Source organism: Mustela erminea, chromosome 13 (assembly GCF_009829155.1).
Source record: "Mustela erminea isolate mMusErm1 chromosome 13, mMusErm1.Pri, whole genome shotgun sequence".
Lineage (NCBI taxonomy): Eukaryota > Metazoa > Chordata > Mammalia > Carnivora > Mustelidae > Mustela > Mustela erminea.
In genome coordinates this window covers 34,534,286-34,557,795 of record NC_045626.1, presented here as the reverse complement: position 1 = coordinate 34,557,795, position 23,510 = coordinate 34,534,286, and the positions used below count along the sequence as shown (strand labels likewise).

Below are 23,510 nucleotides of genomic sequence, written 5' to 3'. Positions count from 1 at the left end.
AGAGGACATCAGAGGTGCTTTTATTAGCCCCTTGAGGACAGGTTATGTGGAGAATTCAGTTAGGAGGAGTGGCTACTGGGGCCAAGGTGGAACATCTGAACACTGTAAAGATCATCGCCCTCACATGAAGGAAACGTTTTTGACACCCTCACCCTACTCACGATGGCTTCCCAGCTTTAGTCACATTGATCTTCAGTCAAGTCCCCATCATGGACACGTAGCCTCACTGCAGCAAAACTGTATAATGCAAGCCATGCACATTCATTCCTGGCCTCGGCCACCAAATATTACCACAGATGCTACTGTGACCCCTGATTAGCATCTCTTCAACTACATGCCATTGGTTACAAAGGATGCTAAATGAATGAGTCTGTGAAAGGGATTCCCAGGGCATCCCATCTCCAGAGCTGGATAAAACCCTGAAAGATAGTCCTTGTCTTACTAAAAGGAAGAAGAAATTTCATCATACGGAAAAATAGCAGAATCATTAAGATTTTCTCTTCCTACAGTAGAGTTTTATTTTCTTCCCTATACTAGACTCTGATAGGCCATGGAATATTGCTTCTCTTTTCCTTTTATCTTCGGCAATGACTAACAGAGGGTAAACACAAAAAGGGAACTCAGTAACTGACGGATGGCATTTTAGAAAATTAGTGCTTCTCCCAAGTGCCTACTTACCCCCATTTGTGGGAGGGGGGGGGAGAAAAGGACAAATACGCTACCTTTTACAACTCTCTATAAGTAACGAAAGGCTGCAGGTAAATAAGACACATCATTTTAGTCCAATAAAAGGAAGGTAGATCTTCCCCAGAAAGCATCAGGTAGATGGCTTTGCTGAGAAAACATTGGCTTTTGTCACCTCCTGGCTCCTACCTGGTAAGTCAGGAAGTGGAAGAAATGAAAATAGCCAACTAATAAGTTTCAGATTATATGGAAAGAGGCTAATTGGTCTTTCACCTTACTTTCCTTGTCATTCCTTCAGGGATTAGGTTAAGCCTCTGTATATGTTTCATCAGGGAGCCATCGGGATTATACCTCGCCTCTCTGTCTATCATGCTGACAGCACCTGTAATGTTGACTCGATTTTGATAAGCCCTACCACTTGTCACGCAACATCTTTTAGTCAAAACAGGTATATAATTTATGGTGCCCAAAGCAGTTGTTAGTGTAAAAGAATTAACTAGGAAGGAGGCATATGCACTAGGACAGTCACTGAATCCTTAAATGGCTATTCCAGCCTACTTTGTGGGGATTGGGTTTTTTTCCTTTGCAGTTCCTGAGCAAAGGATAGACACATTTGTCATTCAGCATGGTGTCATTTCCCACTTAGGAAAGAAAAACTTAAAAAAACAAAGACTACCTTAAGTTAAAAAACAAAACAAAACAAAAAAAACAAAAAAAATAGAGAGAGCTAAGGTTTGGCAGTGAGCCTGGGGAGTCAGCATCCAGGGAGATGCCTGTTGAGTGAAGGACAGGATGAGGGTGAGTTGCAGGGGTGGTGATAGATTTGGGGTGTCAGGTGGAATGAGGCACAGTAGGAGTTGAGGCTGGTTAGGGTTGTCAGGATAACTACTCTCAAGATAGCTAGTGGGACACTTTCTCTGGAAGTTGCAGGCTAAGATGGAATAAGAAGCTTGAGTCAATCTCTGGGAGATATCAGGACAAGCATCTGTAGGGTTTTCTGTTTCCAAGGATGATCAAGCATAGCCAGTGTTTAGGTTCTGAGGTTCTGCAGGGTGGGACAGCATCTCCCAATTGACCCAGGTATTTAAGCTTGAATTGTGTTCCCCACCAAAAGATATATGGAAGTCTTGACTCCTGGCACCTGAGAAGGTGACCTTATTTGGAGATAAGGTCTTTCACAGAAGTAATCAAGTTAAAATGAGGTTCTTAGGGTAAACCCTAAATCAATGCGACTGGTGTCTTTATTATATTATCCCTTATATTAAAAAGGGGAAATCTGGGCACAGAAACTTGCACATAGAACAACATCATGTAAAGATGAAAGTAGAGGTTAAGGTGATGTGAAAACAAGTCAAGGAACACCAAAGATTATCAATGAACCTCTGGAAGGTAAGGGAGAGGCATGAAACAGATTCTCCCTCAAAACCCCCAGAAGGAACCAATCTTGTGGCATCTTGATCTCAGACTTCTGGCTTCCAGAATGGTGAGAAAACAAATTTCTATTGTTTAAACCACCAGGTTTGTGGCACTTTGTTACAGCAGGCTTAGGAACCTAATACACCAGGAAAGGTCAGCCACCCTCACCTGAATGAACCCATGGCTCTCAGGAAGTCACACTGGCCCAGCAGTTGCAATTCCACAAGGGAGATACGATGTTCTTCACTCAAACAGAAATTTGTAGAGTCTGTCTGCAAGAAGAATTGGTGGTATTCAGACTTGTTCTTTAACTAGCATTTGAGAGAGATTAAGTAATTCAGCCAAAGCCTACAGAGAATACATGGTGGTGGTGGGGCTAAGATCCAGCCCTCCTCTGTGAGGTACTCTATCTGAAAGTAATACTCAATGATAATGTCAGGATGCACAGTAGGCTGTTAGGGGAGTTCTTCTAGGGATCGGTCTCCCACTTTTCAACCCTTACCCTTGAGATGTCTCTCACATCACTCTACATTCATCTCAGCTTTTTCAGGCTCTTTTGATCTCAAGACAAGAGAATTCTTCTAGGCACGAATCGTTTGTCAAACTTCCTCAGGAATGAAGCTTCTCACATAAGCAAATATTCTAGGTTCCTGATACTCATCCTTAAAGTTGCTGTATTAATCTTCAAAAAATGTAACAAGTGGGATTATTTCTAAAATAGATCATGCAAGCTTAGACAGATATTCTTATTTCCTTAAGCACCATTTAAGTTATCACAATGGTTTAAGATCATTATTACTAATACCGATACACTCTGCTGTAACACAGAGAGGTTTTCTCTGTTTTTATGCCCCAAGCAATATCTAAACCGCTGTACTCTGTGAGGTTTTCAGTGAGAGAGTGTGGGAAAATATTGTAGTTATCCACTGCTGCATAATGAATGACCTCAAACTTAGTAGCTTAAAACCACAATTTATTATTTCTCTCAATTCTGTTCATCAGGAATTCAGGCAGAGCTCAACTGGGCAATTACTTTACATCACATAATGATGAGCAGGATCATTCATGCTGTTGCTTTTAGCTGAGAGCTTGGCTGTGGCTGGGACATCTAAGATGGCACATCATCCTCCAGAGCTTCTCGCCTTTTTGTACTTGTTAACAGCATGGTGGGCGGACTCCAAAAGTAAAGACACAAAGGCTGCCGCTCTCTGGGGTCAAGCATTCCAGAATAATACTGCCACATTCTGTTATGCAAAGCAATTCCCAATGCCATCACAAGTTTAATGAGAAAGAGGGTGGTCTCCGATTTTTAGTGTGAGAAGTGACAAGCTTTATAAAAAAAAAAAAATAGAGGACTTCTGGCAATCATATTTCAAGATGGTGTAGATACTTCTAGGAACCCCTTCCTTTGCCAATGTGGAGATTAAAGTTACTGAGTACCACGTTTTAATAGCTGTGTTGCCAGGTCTGATAGATATCTTTGGATCCTCACATTTAGGCTTGTGGCCCAAGTGAGATCTATCTTTCTCTTTTTTTAAAGAATCTAAATCATCACACAAGGAAATTGAGGTGATAAAGACAAAATTCTTATTACCTAACTAGAAGTCTAGAACCCAAAAAAAGAACAAACCCCAAAAGTCTCCCTTATTCCCAAGACCTGGAAGGGGATAGCAGCTGTAGGGAGACAAAACGTTTCCCTTCCAACTACTCTTATTTCTGCTCCACATCTCCTTTGGAGGGAGTCATCACCTGTCACTTTTTTGTGCAATGGTCATGTATGTTTTTAGTCAAATCTTACACATGCTTTTCATTTATGGTTTTGAATTTTCTGTGAGAAACTGGGAAATGACCTTATATAAAAACATTTTGAAATTTATTTTGGCTATTGGGATTATTTTGGTTTCTTCCTAGATTCTCATATATGTTCTAGACTACTGTTCCTTTACATTGTGCTCATCTTTAGGATCAGTGGGACAGTTTTTGAAAAACACATATTTCTGGGTGCACATCAGTATCTTATTAGATTTCAGGGTTTGGGGGGATTGGGCCTAGCACTGAAGGGAAAGAGAAAAAAGCAAAGAAGGCAGAGGAAAGAGAGTGATTTTATTCTGAAGATATAGGAAGAGATCCATATTTTTTTTTTCTGTATTTCAGAAGTTGGAGAGTGAAATACAGTAGTTGGTCAAAGTTTTGATGGAACAGGTCCCCAACAGTGTATCAGATGTAAGTTCACAGAGGTGGGAAAAGCCCATGAAGAGGAAGTACTGATCTGCTGTAAGGCAGGTATAGCTGGAACCATGATAGGATTGACTTGGGAGTGGTCAAGGGTATGTACCTGAAAGGAAAAGAAGAAAATGTTTGGCTTAAAGAATAGGGTAATTATAGAGAACTGTTGCTTATCAAACAAACAAACAAACAAACAAACAAAACAAAAACCAAGGTATGTGAACTGTGTTGGGGAGGCAGGCAACTTCCTCCAAGGTAAGCTGTTTCGGACCACAGGAACAAGACTGAAGTTGGCACCAATGGTGCCAATTCCTCCTTGGTAATATCAAAATCAGGCTTAATCTCCCTCTAATGGCCTCTACTGCTGAAGCTGTTTATGTGGCAATTCTCAGGAGTGGTTTCATTCTCCCCTTTTCAGCATTTCCTGATCAACTGAGCTTCAGAACACCAGTTGGATCATGCTGAGGACATAAAAGATCTCCAGACCTAAATTCTGATGCCTCTCAAAGTAGCAAGAATCATTTCTTTGGTTAATAATATTTAACAGTCAGAGTAGAGTAGCTGGCCACTTTTGGTGAGGCAGAGATTGAAAAGAAGGGGATGAGCACAGATGTGGAAGACTTGACATTGTTACCTGTTGATGTTGGTAACGGCCCATGAATTTAGAATGATAGAGACGAAGGCATCTCAGAAATTACAGATGAAGAAACTGAAGGCAAGAGAGTAGTTGCTTCTTGATTCTTCAGAGAGAATTCACAATGGAATTAGAACAAGACCTCAGTACTCCTAGCTATGAGCCCAAGGCTTTTTCCTCTGCAATAGTCTCTTTGAACCTCAGCCACCATCATGGGTTTATAAAAAGCAGTTGAAATATCATGTTAGGGCAAGGGAGATGGAGGGAGTGTTTAGATTCCCATTTCACTAACTCAGTTTAACAGGGAGTCATCTTTGGCTTTATTTTAAGTTGTAAAGTTGACCTAATTGCCTCTGTAGTTGTTTTCATAGATTTTAATCACCAATGGTGGTAGCATGTTAATGTGAGGAACACCCATCTTTCAATTGTCTGAAGATATTCAGTAAGTGTGGAAAATGAACTTCTCTGAAATTCTCTTCTTTCTTGGTTGAAGAAGAGCTCGAGATTATGGATAGGTATATTTGGCATGTAGAATGTTACAAGCAAAGAGTTATACATGAGGCTGTGTATATTGAGAGGTGGTTTAGATATAGTTCATCTTATGCATTGAGTTTCTAAACCTAGTTTCTAAATTCTAAATTTCCAAGCTATCACTAAAGTTTGTGTGCTGATTATAAGCTACATGCACCATCTGTGTTGGCTTGAGATATTTGGGAGGGCCTCACCAAGGAGGCAAGACTCAAATATCAAAGGTATAATAAAAAGAGTGAGGAATGTCCAGGGAGTTTTTGAAATAATGAGAGTATTTTGTCTTTTTTGCTAGATGGAGGATATATAGATGTTTGTTTTATTATGCTTTATAATCTATAGATACTTTATTCTTTTGTATCTACTCAATATTTTATCGCCCTCTCAAAATAAAACAAAACAGAAGGAATTTTCAGTGGGAAGAATAAGGGAAGTAGTTTATATAGGTCTATGAGCCAGCTATTTGAATAAAAGGTGAGGACCCTGAAGTGGGGAAAAAAGGGATTGAAGAGCAAAGTGAGAGACAAGACAGAGCAGGAACTAATAGGTGAGGAGGCATACTAGGTCCAAGTACAAAGCATCTGAAAATGCCTTGTATATTTTGAGCTCTGAGCTGAGATGGTGAAATTTAATTGCAAGATAATGTTACGTCAAGAGCAGCAGATTTTTAGCAACGAGTCAATAGTAAATATTCTAGCCTTTGCAGACCATACTGTCTGTGCTGTAACTGAACTCTACCTTTGTAAAGTGTAAGCAGCCACACAAAATATATAAACAAAAGGGTACATCTGTGCTCCAAAAAACTGTATTGATAAACACTAAAATTTGAATAATTTTTTACACCATAAATATTATTTTTAATTTTTTTCCAAATAGTTAAAATCACTTAGCTCATAGGAAGTACAAAAACAGGGTCAGATTTGGTCCACGAGTTGTAGTTTTTCTACCCCTAAGTTAAGTGACTATGATGCAATAAAGTAGTGAAACTGAGTGTATAGTTTGAAATATTAATTTTATCTACATTAACTTCTTCTCTCCATCTTTCTAATTCCTAGACTCTCCTTTAAGATTCAGCTTAATTTAGGTGCCTGGATGGCTCAGTCAGTTGGGTGTCTGCCTTCAGCTTGTGTCATGATCGCGGGGTCCTACCATCCAATCCGGTGCTGGGCTTCTTGCTCTCCCTCTGCCCCTCCCCCCGCTCATGTGAGAGTGCAGCGTGGATACGCTCTCTCTCAAATAAATAAATTAAAAATATATTTTTAAAAAAAGATTCAGCTTAATTTTTAAAAAAGATTTTATTTATTTATTTGACAGAGAAGAGATCACAAGTAGGCAGAGAGGCCGGCAGAGAGAGAGGGAAGCAGGCTCTCTTCCAAGCAGAGAGCCCGATGCCGACTCAATCGCAAGACCCCGAGATTATGACCTGAGCCGAAAGCAGCGGCTTAACCCACTGAGCCACCCAGGGGCCCTCAGCTTAATTTTTTGACTTGATTCTTTTAGAGAAATTTCAGATTTTCGACAAAATTGAGAAGGAGGTACAAAGATTTCCCTTATAACCTCTGCCCCTACATATGCATAGCCTTTCCCATTGTTAACCTCACTCACCGGAGTGGTATTCTTTTTGTAATCAGGGATGAAGCTACACTGACATATCATAATCACCCAAAGTCCATAGTTTACCATCAGAGTCACTCCTGTTATATACTCTGTGGATCTGGATAAATGTATAATGATATAAATCCATCACTGTAATATCATACAGAGTAGTTTTACTGCCCTAAAAATCCTCTATGCTCTATTCCTCTCTTTTACCTGCCACCCTTTGCAATCACTGATCTTTTTATTATTTCCAAAGTTTTGCTTTTTAAAGAATGTCATATAGTTGAAATCATACAGTATGTAGTCTTTTCTGATAGGCTGCTTTCTCTTAATAATATGTATTTAAGGTTCCTCCATGTTTTCTCATGGCTTGATAGCTTATCCTGTTTTAATGCTGGATAATATTCCATTGTCTGGATGTCCCACAGTTTATTTATCCATTGACCTACTAAAGGGCATCTTGGTTGCTCCCAAATTTGGGCAGTTGTGAATAAAGCTGCTACAACCATCTATGTGCAGGTTTTTATGTGGATGTTAAGTTTTCAACTCCTTTGGGTAAATAAAAAGCATCACCATTGCTGGATCATATGGGAAGAGTTTGGTTTTGTAAGAAACCACCAAGCCAAACTGTCTTCCAGAATGGATATAACATTTTACATTCCCACCAGCAATGAATGAGAGTTCCCTCAACATCCTCCCCAGAATTTGGTGTTCAGATTTTGGTCCTTCTAATAGCTGTGAAGTGGTGTCCTATTGTTGTTTTACTTTACATTTCCCTGATGGCATAGGATTTAGAGAAACTTTTCATATGCTATTTGCCATCTATATGTCTTTTTGGGTGAGAAGTCTGCTAAAGTCTTGCTCATTTTTTGATTGGGTTGTTTTTTTTCTTATTGTTAGCTTTTAAGAGTTCTTTGCACATTTTGGAGAACAGTCCTTTATCTGATGTGTTTTTACAAATATTTTCTCCAATTTGCAAATATTTTTGTCCAATGATATTGAGATTGCCTTTCAGAGAGCAGAAGTTTTTAATTTTAATGAGGACCCTCTTATCAATTATTTATTTTATGGATCATGTCTTTTGGTGTTTTATCTAGAAAGGCATCACTGTACACACCCAAGGTCATCTAGGTTTTCTCCTGTGTTAACTTCTAGTTTTATAGTTTTGCATTTTATATAAACCTAAGGCTTATGGTCCACTTTGAGTTAATTTTTGTGAAGGAGTAGGGTCTGTGTCTAGATTACTTTTTTTTTTTTTTTTTGCATGTGCATGTCCAGTTTTTCAACAAGCACCACTTGCTGAAAAAACTATTTTTGCTCTGTTGTATTGGCTTTGCTTCTTTGTCAAGATCAGTTGACTGTATTTATGGGGGTCTATTTCTGGGATCTTCATTCTGTTCCACTGATCTATTTGCCTATTCATTTACCAATATCACACTGTCTTGATTACTGTAGCTTTATAGGAAGCCTTGAAGTTAGGTAGTGTCATCCCTCCAACTTTCTTCTTCAAGATTGTGCAGACTATTCTGAGTCTTTTACATCTCATATAAACTTTCAAATCAATTTGTTAATATATGTTGAATAACTTACTTGGATTTTAAGACCGCATTGAAACTATAGATCAAATTGGGAAGAAATGACATCTTGACAACCTTGAGTCTATTCATCAACACAAAATATCTCTCAATCTCTTTAATTCTTTGATTTCATTCATCAGAATTTTATAGTTTTCCTCATATAGGTCTTGCATATATTTTGTTAGATTTGTATCTAAATATTTCATTTTTGAGGATGTTAATATAAATATAAATTAATATAAATATAATATAAGTATTTTTAATTTCAAATTCCACTTGCTCTTTATTGGCATATAGGAAAGTAATTGACTTTTGTATATTAACCTTGTATCCTGCAAGGATAATTACTATTTGTTATAATTGCTTATTAGTTCCAGGAGAGGTTTTTTTGGTTGATTCTTTCAGATTTCTACATAGACCATCATGTTATCTGTGAATAAAGACAGTTTTATATCTTCCCTCTTCCATCCCATCTCAAAATATGGCATTTATTTTATTTTCTTGACTTACCACATTAGCAAGGACTTTCAGGACAATGTTGAAAAGGAGTGATGAGAGAGAACGTCCTTGCCTTGTACCTGATCTTAGTTGGAAAGCTTCAAGTTTCTCACCATTAAGTGTGATGGTAACTGTAGGTTTTTTGTAGATAGTCTTTAACAAGTTGAGAAAGTTTCCAACTATTCCTAATTTGCTGAGAGTTTTTATCATGAATGAGTTTGGATCAGTTCAATGTTTACTTTTCTCCAACACACCATGATCTTTCCTTAGGAACAAATAAATCCCAACTAATTGTGTGTGTATTTGTCTGTCTGTTTTCATTCAATGCTTATAGCCTTGTGACATATCTTAGTATTGAGACCCAGACAATGTGTTATCCTTTCTTATTTCCCTCAAAGTGCCTAGCACAGTGCTTAATACGTAGCCTGCGGTCTATAACTGTTTGACTTAATGCATGAAAGAATAAATAAAATTGGAATTCATCCTGAAGTTATGAGATTAATTCTTCCTTAATGGTTGAGTACAAAGTATACCAGAATTATACTAAACTTATAAGTTAATCAATATAAATTACAGGAGTTCACACTTAATACAAATTAACAGCATTTAGAATGTAGGTGAGTTCATTTTATAGTGATACTTGCAAATAAAACAGATCTACGTTTGAATTACAGTCCAATTAATCACATCCTATGTATCATTCAGTGTCCTGTCAGAAAAAATAACAAAGCCATTCTATGTATTCCAAACAGAGAAAAACAGTGTAGAAATATAGTTTGCAGGCTTTCTGCTATGACAGTAGGGAAGAGAGTATATGAAAGCAAATGGGAACTGAGGGATAAGAGATACTCATGGCAGAGTTCACCCTGTGACTCCTCAGCATCCAGATACACCCCCTTCTGCTGTAGTCAAATATTTGTATAATGGTAATAAAATCATCTTGCTTCCACCTAAGAGACTAACCCTCATACTAATAAAGGTATGCATACCCTCTCCTAAAAAGCAGAGACACCAAATCCTATCTATGTCTATGTTTCGGTAACGTTAAACTAGCCAGAATTCCATCTGTATATTCTATAACCTGAAGATTAAATTCCCACAATTAACCATCACCAACTCTCCTTATATCAAGCTACAGAGGAAAGAGAGAGTAGAAAACTGACTGACACATACAAATATGTGCATAAAAAAGGAAATAGGTATGCTCTTATTGATCTCAATTCTGAAAATGAACATGGGTCTGTAGTTGATATTTATAACTTCTTATCTTACAGTCCATTCATCCCTTTGCCTTTGCCCCCAGCCAGCATCTCAGTTTGTTACATTTCTTCCTCTCGTGGCAAACCCATATTTCATTTCCATAAGTCTTTATCTTTAGTAGTCCTGATTTTATTGGGCTGTTGTCGTTTTCATTTATTATTGAACTTAGATGTAGTAAGAGATGCCTAATGCATAGGAATACATTGTCAGTACTAGAATCCCTGGAATCACAACCCCCCACCCCATCTCCACTTGGCACAGGGTAATCAACTCTGTGTTCCAGGGTCCCTCTCCCTCTGTTTTCCCCTGCTATCCCAACATGTGATAGGTTACTTTTCTTCCCTAATTAAACATTTTGAGCTGCGAGTCATTTGTAATGATTTATGGCAGCTGTGCTTTTGCCAATCTTACACAGTATTTTTCTTATTACTTAATTGTTTTAGCAGTGCTTCAGCCATTAGTTTCTGAGTTCTGAAAACAGGAAACAGAAGTCTTCTATTATAGACGCCTGCCTAATTAGCTCAGAGGCTGTCTAATGGGGGCTATTAAAAATGCAAATGAGGTGTGATCAAACAGTGAAAAGTTTGGTCCTGACAGAATATACTAATGCATTTCCACCCCCTTCAAAATATACCACAATCCTGAATGTAGATTTCTCCCTTCCGTACCATGTGAAATAGCTTTTTTTAAAAAATTTATTTATTTTTTTTCAGCGTAACAGTATTCATTGTTTTGGCACCACACCCAGTGCTCCATGCAATCCGTGCCCTCTCTAATACCCACCGCCTGGTTCCGCCAACCTCCCACCCCCCACCCCTTCAAAACCCTCAGACTGAGGTGAACCATGAGAGACTATGGACTCTGAAATAGCTTTTTTTGTGGTGATTGGATTCTTTCTTCCTCACTGGGCAGGGCTACAGTTTAAGAAAAGTACTTAGGGAAATCATTTTTATTTCCCACCCCTCAGTCTAAGGCAGTGGTTCTCAAACTTTAGTATGCCTCAGAATAACCTGGAGGGCTTATTAAAACAGATTCCTGAGACCACTCCCTGATTTTCAATTTGGTAGGTCTGGTAAGGGATCTAGGAACTTGCATTTCTAACCGGTTGCTAGAGAATGCCAGAGTCATGTAGTATTTGTCCTTTTGTGACTTTGTGATGTCCTCAGCTTCATCCACATTGCCACATACTATAGGATTTCCTTCTTTCTTTTTTTTTTTTTTTAAAGATTTTATTTATTAATTTGACAGAGAGAAATCACAAGTAGACGGAGAGGCAGCCAGAGAGAGAGAGAGATAGGGAAGCAGACTCCCTGCTGAGCAGAGAGCCTGATGTGGGACTCGATCCCAGGACCCTGAGATCATGACCTGAGCCGAAGGCAGCGGCTTAACCCACTGAGCCACCCAGGCGCCCGATTTCCTTCTTTCTTAAGGCTGCATCCTCCCATGATATTCCACTAGACTGTTATACCACATTTTCTCTATGTATTCTTCTGTTGATAGACATTTAAGGTTGTTTCCACTTCTCGGCTATTGTGAATAATGCTTGAAGCAATGAATGTGGAAGTGCTAAGATCTCTTCAAGATCCTGATTTGAATTCTTTTGGATACTCAGAAGCATGATTCCTGGGGTCATGTGGTAGTTCAGTTGTTAATTTGGGGGGGAGCCTCCATACTGTTTTCCATAGTGACTGTACAATTTTGCATTCCCACCAACAGTGCACAAGTGTTCCAATTTCTGCATCTCCTTACCAACACTTATTGTCTTTTGTCTTTTTGATAATAGCCATTCTAATAGGTGGGAGGTGATATCTCATATATTAAGATGTCCATACTACCCGAAGTGCTCTGTAGATTCAATGCTTTTGTTACCAAAATCCCAAAAGTATTTCCTACAGACATGGAAAAAGTTAATTGTGTAGGGGTGCTTGGGTGGCTCAGTCGGTGAAGTGTCTGCCTTCAGCTCAGGTCATGATCCCAGGGTCCTGGGCTCAAGCCCCACGTGAGGCTCCCTGCTCAGGGGGAGCCTACTTCTCCCTTTCCTCCCTATTTGTGCTCTTTCTTGTATCATTACCTGTCTCTCTCCCTCTCTCTCTCTCTCTCAAATAAATAAATAAAAATAAAATCTTTAAAAAAATAACTCTATAAAATTCATATGGAACCACAAAAGTCTGAATAGCCAAAACAATCTTGAAAAAGAAGAATAAACCTGGATTCATCACACTACTTGATTTCAAAATATACCACAAAGCTATAGTAATTAAAACAGAATGGTACTGACATGAAGATAGACATATATATCAATAGAAGAGAATAGAGAGTCCAGAAATGCATATATATATGGTCAACTGATGTTCAACAATGGTGCCAAGAATACACAATGGGGAAAAGATAGTCTCTTCAACAAACAATGGTGGGAAAACAGGTTATCCACTTGTAAAAGAATGAGATTAGACCTGTTAATCAATAAAATGAAAAGACAATCTGAAGAATGGGAGAAAATATGTAAGAAGCTCCTATGACTCAACAGCAAAAAAAGCTAATAACCTGATTTAGAAATGGGCTAAAGACTTTAGTGGACATTTCTCTAAAATGTCCACATAAAGTGGCTAAAAGGTTATAAAAAGATGGCCAACATTGCTAATCACCAAAGAAATGTAACCCAAAGCCGCAATAAGATGTCACATCACATCTATTGGGATGGCTTTTTCTTAATTAGCAATGAGAACGGCTTAGTTAAACCAAATGTTGACTCATCTGAACAGCTTTTCTGACCCTATGTCAACCCAAATCAGGGTTACGTGCACATTCTCTAAGATTATATTATTGTCATATGACCTGGCACATCATGGTGGATCTAGGTTTTGTGGAGTCTGAAGCTTATATAATTTGAGGAATCTTTGTTATAAGAAATAATTTTAAGAATTAGTATAAAATTGAGTGAAGATCCCTGAATTTTCTCAATTAATTTGCCCTTACACCACCTTATCAGTTCTGGATATCTTCCTCACTAGATAGTGAGTTCTTTGTGGACGAGGATTGAATCTTATTTGTCTCTGTGGTCCCATAACCTATGGTCCCCTGCCCTCGTCTTGCTCCTAGCAGTGACCAAGGAGTTCCACTGCTTCTCTTTCTTCTTTCCTCTGTCTACTCATAGCTCAGGGCCTGATTATATTTGTACTCTTGAAAGAAAAGGATCTGAACAGGGCACTCTGCCCTGGTAATCCTTCTACTACTCTCTATGGAAGCAGGTAGAAAGAGGAGGAAGAGGCCACGCTGGTGGCATTGTGCATGAGGGACATACGGCCTGTGGGACTTAGCCCAAGACCCTGAAGGAGGACATCAGCAACTAGTGTTCCACATGTTGGCCTCACAAAACAGTGTTCTCCAGATTTGACAAGCTATAGTCAAGTGCTTTCTTTTCATCTCTTCATTGGTGTGTTAATGAAAAAGAAGCATCCTATTGATTGTAATTCTTAATGCTGCTGTTCACGCCTCACCCAGTGGACTTGAATATTCTGAGAAGGGCTCCAGCTTGAAGGTGCCCTGGCTGCCAGCCACCCCTCTCCAGGTCTCCTCGCCTCTGGCTGCTCCTTTGTGGCTAGAATACAAAATGAGGGAGAGGCAGTGTGGGCCACAGTCTGCAGGTCATTGGGGTGCTCTCACAGAAAGCCTGAACACCTCAATGGCTCCCAAGAAGTAATCTGCTTTCCTTACTTCTCCCCTCAGTCTCCACCTCCAGAGTCTGGGCTCCTTCACTCTGACTCATGCTGAAGATCCTGCTTCTCTCGTCAAACTGGTAGCTGGCCGGGGAGAGATTTCTCTTCTCTCCTGCCAATCATATCTCACAGAGAACCTGAGTTATGTTTTAAGCAGAGGATTCCAAATCTCTCTGTCCTCACTGCTTCTTACCTATTTGGATGGTTCATGGGCTGCCAAGCCTATCGCAAAGGAAAAAGGAGCATGACAGACATTGAGGGCATTTCCGTCACCACCACAACCATGGTGCCTGTTCCAGAATAAAGGACCGCAGGTGCCCTTGCTCCTGGATCACTTTTCTTGCCTGCCATGTGGTCTCTTGTCACTGGTTGCTCATCTTGCCACTTTTTCAATTCAGATGACCCTGATAGAACGTTATCCTTTAATTAGACAATTAGCACATCTCCACCGAACAGGATTTGTCCTTGTTGGGCTGGGGAAAGAAACTGCACGTCATGGGGAGAAGAGGAAACACCAAGGCAATGTGTGGTAAGTGCAAAGAGTCTTTGTCAAGGGGCAGTGGTGGTACGGTCAGCAGCTTTCAGAGCTACCCTTCCCGGGCAGTGGCCGAGATCTGGTTCTTAACAGTTTGCAAACATACAGTGGTACTTGGGTTATTGAGGGATGACAGGCTGGACTGCTCCTTGGTGAGCTTATACTTCTGCCTCTCCTTTCCTTCGCCTCTTCAGGCTTTATAACACTGGCCATCATTCACGCTAGATTTCTTCTGTACTCATCCCAACACTAAATCCTCTCCCTGCTGGACTGGTCCTGTATTGCTCAACTTCCCCAGCCCTTCTCGCTGGGCAGACACTGTCCTGAGCCGACAACCCCAGAGGGGTCAGAATACAGCTCCAAGGCGAGGCATAATCATAGCATAGAGACCCCCCACCTGCGTGGCCCCATGGGCTTCAGGGATGCTGACAATTACAGACCCTCAAAGACCAGGGGAGTATTCTTTCCGAAATGCTTCCAGGGTGAAAAAGACTAGTTTGGCACCTCTGTCTGGGGCTTTAAGAGTTATTTTTGTCCTTGAAGTCTAATAGTGGGTTATTGGTAATTATAGGCAAAAAAAATGGAGTGGAAATAAGGGGTTTTTGAGGGTTTTTTTTTGTGGTTCCAGTATTATTTTTTGAATTTCCTAGTCAGTTAGATACAACTCCTGAGATCATGACCTCTATGATTATAGCAGAAAAAGGCCTCCATCATCCATGAGCCTATGATTTCTACTTTGTTTCTATCGCTCTAACTGGCATAATTTCTCTGGACACTGCAGAGAAAGGATGTTACCTAAATGCTTGTTTTGCAGGGTGCCATTTCCATGCATCAAGCTCACTTGCAGTTAAGGGCGCACGGGGACCCAGAAGATCTCTCTTCATTGGTGTTTTATTCAGAGCACTCGGAATGCTTGTTCTGTCCGATGCTTTCAGTGGCTCCCTACTGCCAACAGATTGAAAGCTCCCTCCTTAGCTGGGCATTCCATTGCTTCCGCAGGTGACTTGCACACCCTCTCTCAGTCACTCTGTCTCATTCATTCATTCATTCATTCTCCATTCATCCTAAACACAGATTCACTACCTCTTCTCATGTTGCAGAAGCTGTCCTTGGCTCTGGGGCTATGAAGAAAAATAAACAACACCTTCTTCTTCTGCTCTCAAAGGTCTAATAATGCCGAAGAAGACAAGAATGTAAGTTAAAACCACAAGAAGCACTGTCTGTGACAGTGAGGTAGATGTCTGTTTAGAGCTGAGCAGGAGCACAGAGAGGGAGGAGGAGCCCTGTCTCCCTCGGGAATAAGACTGGAGGAGAACCCAAGAGGTTTCACAGAGAAAGTGGCTCCACCCTGTTATCACACATGTTTTGGGAAGCCATTTCAACTGGAAGCAGTATCCTGAGGAAAGCCAGAGGAATACCGACCAGAGTGTACTCAGGGAACTCTAAGCCAAAAATAGGTGACCAGAAAAAGGCTGGAAGGGAGGCGATGTCCTCAGTATATAGAGCAACACGCAGACTGTAGGAGACATTAATGGGTGCTGTGTTGTGTATGCGTGTGTGTGTGTGTGTGTGTGTGTGTGTGTGTGTGTTAAAGCCTATACTTGGGTAACAGTGTCTTGGATGCCTAAAGGAGTAGCACAGTGATAAAGAATCCTTTAAACATGAAAAATATGAATAGCTTAGAAGACAGACAGCTAATTGACTTAATCATGAACTGTGCAGTCCAAAACTTTCTGGCTCAATAGTCTCTTCCATGTATACAGTACAACATCAGACGTCCCTGCGAAGGTCACTAGTTATTTCTGAGAGTCCCTGGGGAGTGATTCACGAACTAGCAGGACTGTCTCTCACCTCAGGGTCACCACATGACTCCTACCCGTCTTCACTTTTCCTGCTCTGATGTCCTTGGATGTGTCCACGCCCACTGTCCTGTCCATTGTGGAGACACCAGCTTCAAGGGGTCTGGAGCTTCAGGCTTTGGTGAGGCCAATCGAAAAGGGTCTGACTTGGAGGAAGGAAAGACCTCCCTCCAGGTCTGGGCTACACAAATCCCAAAGTATCCGAGCTGGAAACAGAGGCTCACAGAGCTCATCACAGCTGAGAAGGTGCACCACCCTCTGCCCCTCCCTGGAGCCCAGTAACCGGCGCTGGGTTCACATCAGGGGCAGAAGCTCTTTCTCTCCCCCCCCCCCCCGCCCCCGCTTCCTCCCCACCCAATGCCTTGTGTTTTTCGTAGTTAAATACAAGTGCTTCCAATTTGCTGCTTATTCTGACAGCAGTAAACACATATTGTTATAGACACGAAAGGCCCATCTGTGCACTGGGAGCAAGGGATTTGAGCTCAGGAACTAACTGAAATCAGAAAATACTAGAAGAAGGCACAGAAATTCAAGTTGTAAAACCAGGATATAATTCTTGAAAAAAGAAGGAGAGATAATGTGGGAATGGTAGGAATCAGCTCAAAATGTATTAATTGATATCAACTTTGGTAATTAAAGAGACATGCAAATGCATATCTGGCAAGATATTAGAAATAAAACCCATAATTTTAATTATAAATAACTATAGAATGTATAAGCAAACAGATTGTACCTGCAGAGTCGAATGTATAAGCAAATAGATTGTACCTGCAGAGTCGAAGGCAGAAAACCAGGATAGCAGCGAGAATGCCCAGACAAAAGGAAACTCACAAGAAGATGGAATGGGTAAGGCAAGGTGCATGTTATGCCAATAATTACAAGTGCCTTAACATCCAATATTAAAATTGATGACTTTCATATTGGGATAATGATATACCTCAGAGAGAGAATCACCTAAATAAGATGGCAAAGGAAGAAAAGTTAGAAATAAAGGGATAGGTAAAGAGAAGACAGGAAAACACAAAAAAGAAAATTAGTCCCAGAAATATTAATAGAAGTTTATGTAAACTTATAGTAAAAAGCATTAAATAAAGGTCAAAAAGGGTCTATTGGTTATGAAAATAGTACTTTAAAAGGCATTAACATAGTGTTAATAGACAACTGTTGTACTAGAATCTTCTCTTGAATTCAGCTTGTCTCTGAAGGGGAGGAGAGAAATGGTACAGTAAATATTGGAGATATTTGTCAAGGGAAGTTTAAAATATGTAGTTTATTGAATTCTTTTCTTGAAAAACAGTTTTCATGTAGAACACTCAGAAAATAAAGAAAAGTAGTACAGAAGAAATCAACGTTTCCTATAATCTCAGAAGCCAAGGGCAGCTGCTCCTTTAAGAGACATTTTCCCTCTTGGAGAGCTGTGGTCTTGGGGAAAACTTGCCCCCTATAAGGTCTAGGGCTTGTGGGGGCAGTAAGAAAGGAGAGTGTAAATATCCAAAAGGGAGAGGAGACGAGTGGGGAGCTGGGTCACTGTTCTTCTCCTTTTCCCTTACCTAGACCCTCATATCTAGAAACTCAAGGATTTTGCTGCCCACTTCTTTCTTTTCCCCAGGAGCACCTAATCTGACTGAGAAGGGCACATCAATTCTGTGAGGAGAGGAGAATGGGAAAAAGTAAGCATTGTGGTGCACCGAAGTCTTATTTTATTTTTTAAATAACAATAAGTTGCTATCTGAGAAAAGAAGTCTGGAAAAGTAGCCACGCCAAGGGGGAAGGAGAACAGGAAAAGGGAAAATACCTGAGGCCGCTCTAGTAACTTCCTGTCCCAGGCCTTAGAGAAAAAGGAGAAAGAAGAGAAGAGGGCGGAGAAGGGAAGAAGGAACCTAGATAAAGATGGGCTTCTTGGGGCGAAGAGGACAGAAGACATAAACGGAGGAAAGAACTGTAGAGACGGAGCTTGGCTGTAAAAGAAGCAAGACCAGTTCCTGGGAGGAAGAAACAGTTGGCTAAGTAGTTCACGTTGGCCAGGTGGGGCATGGAGCCCCAAAGGTAGCTTAAAAATAGTCTTGCTTGATTTTAGTGACTTCCACATTTGGTTAGCACAGGTCAATTCCCAGACCAAGAGTACTTTACTCAGAGGTCCGGGTGGTCCCCAGAGACCAGAGAAAGGGAGACTATGCTGAGTGGAGGGGAGGCATTGCATTCCATAAAGAATAAGGCAAATGTGAGTTTTTACGCCGATGCAAGCTCTCTCCAGCTAGAGATCAACAAATATGGAGGAAAGGGGGCTTTCGAATTTATAGATTTTGTGCCAGCAATCGTCTTAGAATAACAAATCAGTACTGTTCCTTTATGAATCTGGGATTGAGAATAGCAAGTACAGAGGTAGGAAATGTGGTAGGTGGGAAATATGGCTTAAATGTGCTTTCGGCTGTGTCTTCCAGATAATTATAAGGGAGCCTGCTTCTCCCCCACCCATGCCTGTCATCCTCAGTATTAAATTATGATGATGATGATGATTACTGGTAATTATGCCTTTCATGTATTTGGCATTTTCTACTTTCTAAAGTACTTGCACATGGATCCCTTCACCGTGAGCCTGGGAGACAGGAAGGGCAAGCACCGCTCCACCTGTCTGAGATGAAGAGTGAGGCTGCTGTTCCCTTGCCCCAGGTTGCACATCTTGTTAGGGACCCCGGGCATTCAATGGTCTCTAGCTCTCTCTCAACCACATATTTGGTTCACTAGAAGGCTAGTTATTTCTTTCCACTTTTGAGAACATATATATAGGTACATATATTCCATACATCAGAAATTGAGTTGTTATACTTTAAGTATATAGCTCTTAAGTTTAGAGTTTAGAGTGTATCTCTCTATAAGATATCTCTTATACCTGTATCTATCTTATATCTAGAGTGTATCTTTTTACAACTATATCTATCTCTGTGTCTGTCTGTCTCCTACACACACACACACACACACGCACACATGCACACAGACTGAGATCCATATTCCGTTGTTCACTTATGGATTTCAAAGCATTTTCCAAATAACAAGACATTATCTCCTTTGTCAGTTATGATGGCTGGAAGTGTTGGCAGGCTTGTCTCAGCTCTCTGCTTCTTCTATGGATTACGGAGAGAATCCAGGGATAGAACTGGTATCTGCATTACATTTAGGAAACCGGATATAGAAGTGTGTGCATGCAAGGTACCACCTGCCTCGCACCTTGGCCAACTGCTGCTCACTCTCCATGATCTGGAGCTAATCCCGAGGATTAAGTGAGCATCTGCTCCCTTTGCTGACAGCTGGGTGGGGCTGAGCCATAAACAGAGGGGGCGGATCAGGCTAAGGCAAACCAGCCAATGTGGAGAGGGCTGGGCTTCCCTGAGAGCCTTGGAGACTTGACCCTGACTGCTCTTGACCCTGCCCTCCTGCACCAGGTTCCATTCTGCCCACCTCTCAGCCTGGAAGTTGTGCAGGGTGGTGAAGAGCCAGTCAGACTGTCGGAGTTGGTACCTGCTCTGTGGCTCTGTGTGTACAATGTGACCTTGGGCGGACAGCCGGCTGTGGATAAGAGCCTCAGTTCCCTTATCCATGGGAGGGGACCATGGCAGTAATCCACTCCTGAGTCACAGTGCAGATGAGGTGAGATGTTCCCCTTACAAAGCCTTAGCTGTAGTCGCTGCTGGGATGCACAGCATCCTGCTGCTCCTTTCTCCCTCTCCTTTTTTTCCTTGCTCATCCTTTCAGCTCAAGGGCCACCTCCCAGTATTCTAGTACACACGGATGCTCCTTATCCTCTGCGACATCTTACCTGGACTAGTTCTTTGGCATTCACCTTGTTAGGGTCATGCATTTATTTTTCTCTATTTCATGGATCTGAGTCTGTGAGTTCCTCCTGGGGAGAGTCTGTTTCAGATCTTAGTTTTCTGTAGAAACACACACACACACACGCATGCACGCACACATACACCCCCTGTGTGGCAAGGGAGGGAGGGGAAGGACAAAAGAGAAATGAATGAAGACACAGTCTTTGTTTTAATCATCTCCAGTGTTAGTTTTCTGCCCACACTTCCTCCTCCTTCGACAAAGCAGTCTTGGGGAGCTACACCTAACAGCACAAACTCAGCAGAAAGTCACTGGAGAGTAGAAAAAGCCCAGTTTTGTGATGAGACCAAGTAATGGAGGCAAAGCCAAAACCCCTCAGTCCTTTGGAGGCAGGGGGATTCTCATCTCCCCTTCCAGGCATGGAAAATGTAAGACTGCATCTTGACCACTTTCCTGTGATGGAGTCTCTTCTCCATGTAGATTCTACCTCTTCTTGAGATTTCTCCCAGAGATGGGAGGCAGGCAGAGGACACATTGAAAGGTTGGGTTTGTTAAAGGGATGACAGTGTCTGAAGTTAGGGGAGGAGTTGAGAAGCACCACCAACTGGGTCCTAGGTACCAGCAAGAGCACTGGCCTGGCTCCTAGGCATTGGCTCTGGCTCAGGAGGCTACAGATCCCCATGGACCTAGGCAAGTGGCTTCCCCTCCTTGGTTTCAGCGCTTCATCTGGAAAAGGTAATCGCCTAGGGTCCCCTCTAGCTCTGACATTAGGTAGCTTGCCACAGCCCCTACAGCCATCACTGCCTCCTCACAGCAGTTGGTATTTAAAATAATGGTGATGAGTCATCTCAAAGCGATGACAAAAGAAGGTTGTTCTGATTTATTCCTCACAGTGCCTCCACATTCTGGAATCCTGAGAGCTAAGAGAGTCTGCAGAGCTGAACCTTCCAGATACCTGAACTTTATTGACTTTTCAACATTCAAATTGAACTTTGTTCTTAAGTTAAAAAAAAAAAAAATTAAACATATTTTCTTGGGCTTTTTTCATCCTATTTAATATTTTGTTCTACTTATATTTTATCTTCAGGAAAGAGGAGGGGGAGAACACTTTGCACTTCTCTGGATGACCTTGCTCCTCATTCTGAGCATGAATGCTGCTAGTGAAGGGAAACCCTCGGGAGCCCCTGAGCTCTGCCATGGGATTGAAATTTTCTCCCCACTGACCTTCTCCAGAGTCTTTCCTCACTCCCTTCAGTCTCTGATGGGGTCACTGGGCAGAAACAAGAAGGGACATAGTTTTCATATGTGGAGTGTCAGGCCAGAGCCGGACAGGAATTTCCTCAAGGTTAAGAAGCTGGTCAGTGGTGCTGCTGGAGGAGAGCAAGCTCCTTTGCTTGTAAGCCAGTCTTGGAGGGCTCCAGATGCCAGCTTGCCTAATTTGCAATCCTGTATTTCCTTTTCAGAGGGTCTTAAGCCATCCAATTTAAGTTTCAAGGCTGACTCCTTATTGACTTGATTAATAGTGTTGCCAGTGAAGACTACCCCATCCTAGAACACACTGTATATCATATTTTCAAACTTCTCAGTCTAGAGAGATTCTTTGGTGGGGTAAATAAATTAAAAACAGAAACAAAAACAAAACAAAACGAAAACGCAATCACCTACTATAGCGACCTACGATCCTGTTCCCGCTTGTGTAACTGGAAGATACCTGGCCAGAATCATATATAAGCAGTTTCATTTTTCCTTTTCCCCCACTGTCCTTCCCTCCGTCCCTTCTCTTTATCTTTCTTCCTTTTTTCACTTCTTACCTCCCTTCTTCTCTTCTTCCTCCTTTCTCTCTCCTTCCCACTCTTTTTTTTCTTTTCTTCCTTGTTGCAGAGACTGTAATAGCATGACGTTAATACCTGGTATATATTCATCTGTGATGCTGCTCTTACACTACTCTCTGCAGTCCAGAGACTACTTACTTCCTCATAGTCCTTTGTTGGCAGTATCAGTACTCACCATCCATGGTAGAGAGTGAGAACTTGGTTGCCACCATGTGGTCCAAGAGCCAGGCTTAGCCCAAAGTGCAACAGAGAGGTGGCCTCTTAAGATTGTAAAAGAGGCAAAACTTATATCCTGAAATGATGGTATCTTCCTCAGGAAAATAGGATCTTCTATGTACCATGTATCCCTTTTTATCCAACTCATGTGAAAAGAAAAGTATATACTTGGAATATGTGATCATAGGTTGTGGTAGATTTATAGTGTTTCAATTTAGCTAGGTTGAATTCCATTTCCTGCATGTTTCTGGTTAGGGTGTGCCATAAGGAGATTCTTATGGGAGATGTGTTGGGCCAAAGGGAAAGAGAAATCATTTAGTATCTTATACACTTGGTCATTCTCTGTTGACTCTCCTGTGGTTCTGAACAATTGCTGGATCTGCAAATGATCCACCTTCCCTGGAGTCCTGGGCCAGCTATATACGTTCATTTTCGAGACAAAGTGTCCTGGCCTCTGTAGGATACTCTCAAGGTCAGAGCCAATAAGAACTTACACAAATTTCAGAACATCCTCCTGGGTTCCAGCACATACTAGTGCATTCCAGCTTATTCCCGCTGTCGATCACTACACCATCATACAGCCAGCAGGGACCTTGATTGTCTTTCCTTTTCACAAGACACCATACCGGCCCATCACATGGTAGTATTATGCTGATTGGATGGATCTAGCAGTCAAGAAGTAGCAAGTTGTCTATAGATCCTGGTAAGACACCTATATGCTAGGGGATGGGAAATAAATCCTACAAAAATTCACGGGCCTCTTGCCATGATGAAATTTCTGTGTCCAGTGGTCTAGATATGTTAAAAGAGTTTTTCCACAGCGGAAGGGCTGGTTGCTGTATCTGATCCCTTGTACCACTGAGAAAGAGGTACAGTGCCTAGGAGAACTCTTTGGATTTTTGAGACAATATATACCTCATTTGGGTGTGCTTCTCCAACTCATTTTCCGAATGACATGAAAATGCTAATTTTAAGTGGGGCTCAGATAAGAGACAGCTCTCCAACAGGTCCAGACTATCATACAAGCTGTTCTGATACTTGGAAGTGTCAATGGCAGATACAGATACAGTCTCTGGCAAGCCCTTGCAGCTGAGTCACAGAA

At 41.3% G+C, this 23,510-nt stretch overlaps 1 long non-coding RNA gene across 1 annotated transcript in view; it reads right to left on the bottom strand.

Moving 5' to 3' along the window:
* Positions 1–23,510, bottom strand: part of LOC116572306 — a 67,297-nt gene that overhangs the window by 12,230 nt on the left and 31,557 nt on the right. The window contains exon 3 of the long non-coding RNA XR_004278207.1: positions 2,269–2,372. This is a non-coding gene — a long non-coding RNA (uncharacterized LOC116572306). The remainder of the gene's footprint in view (positions 1–2,268; positions 2,373–23,510) is intronic.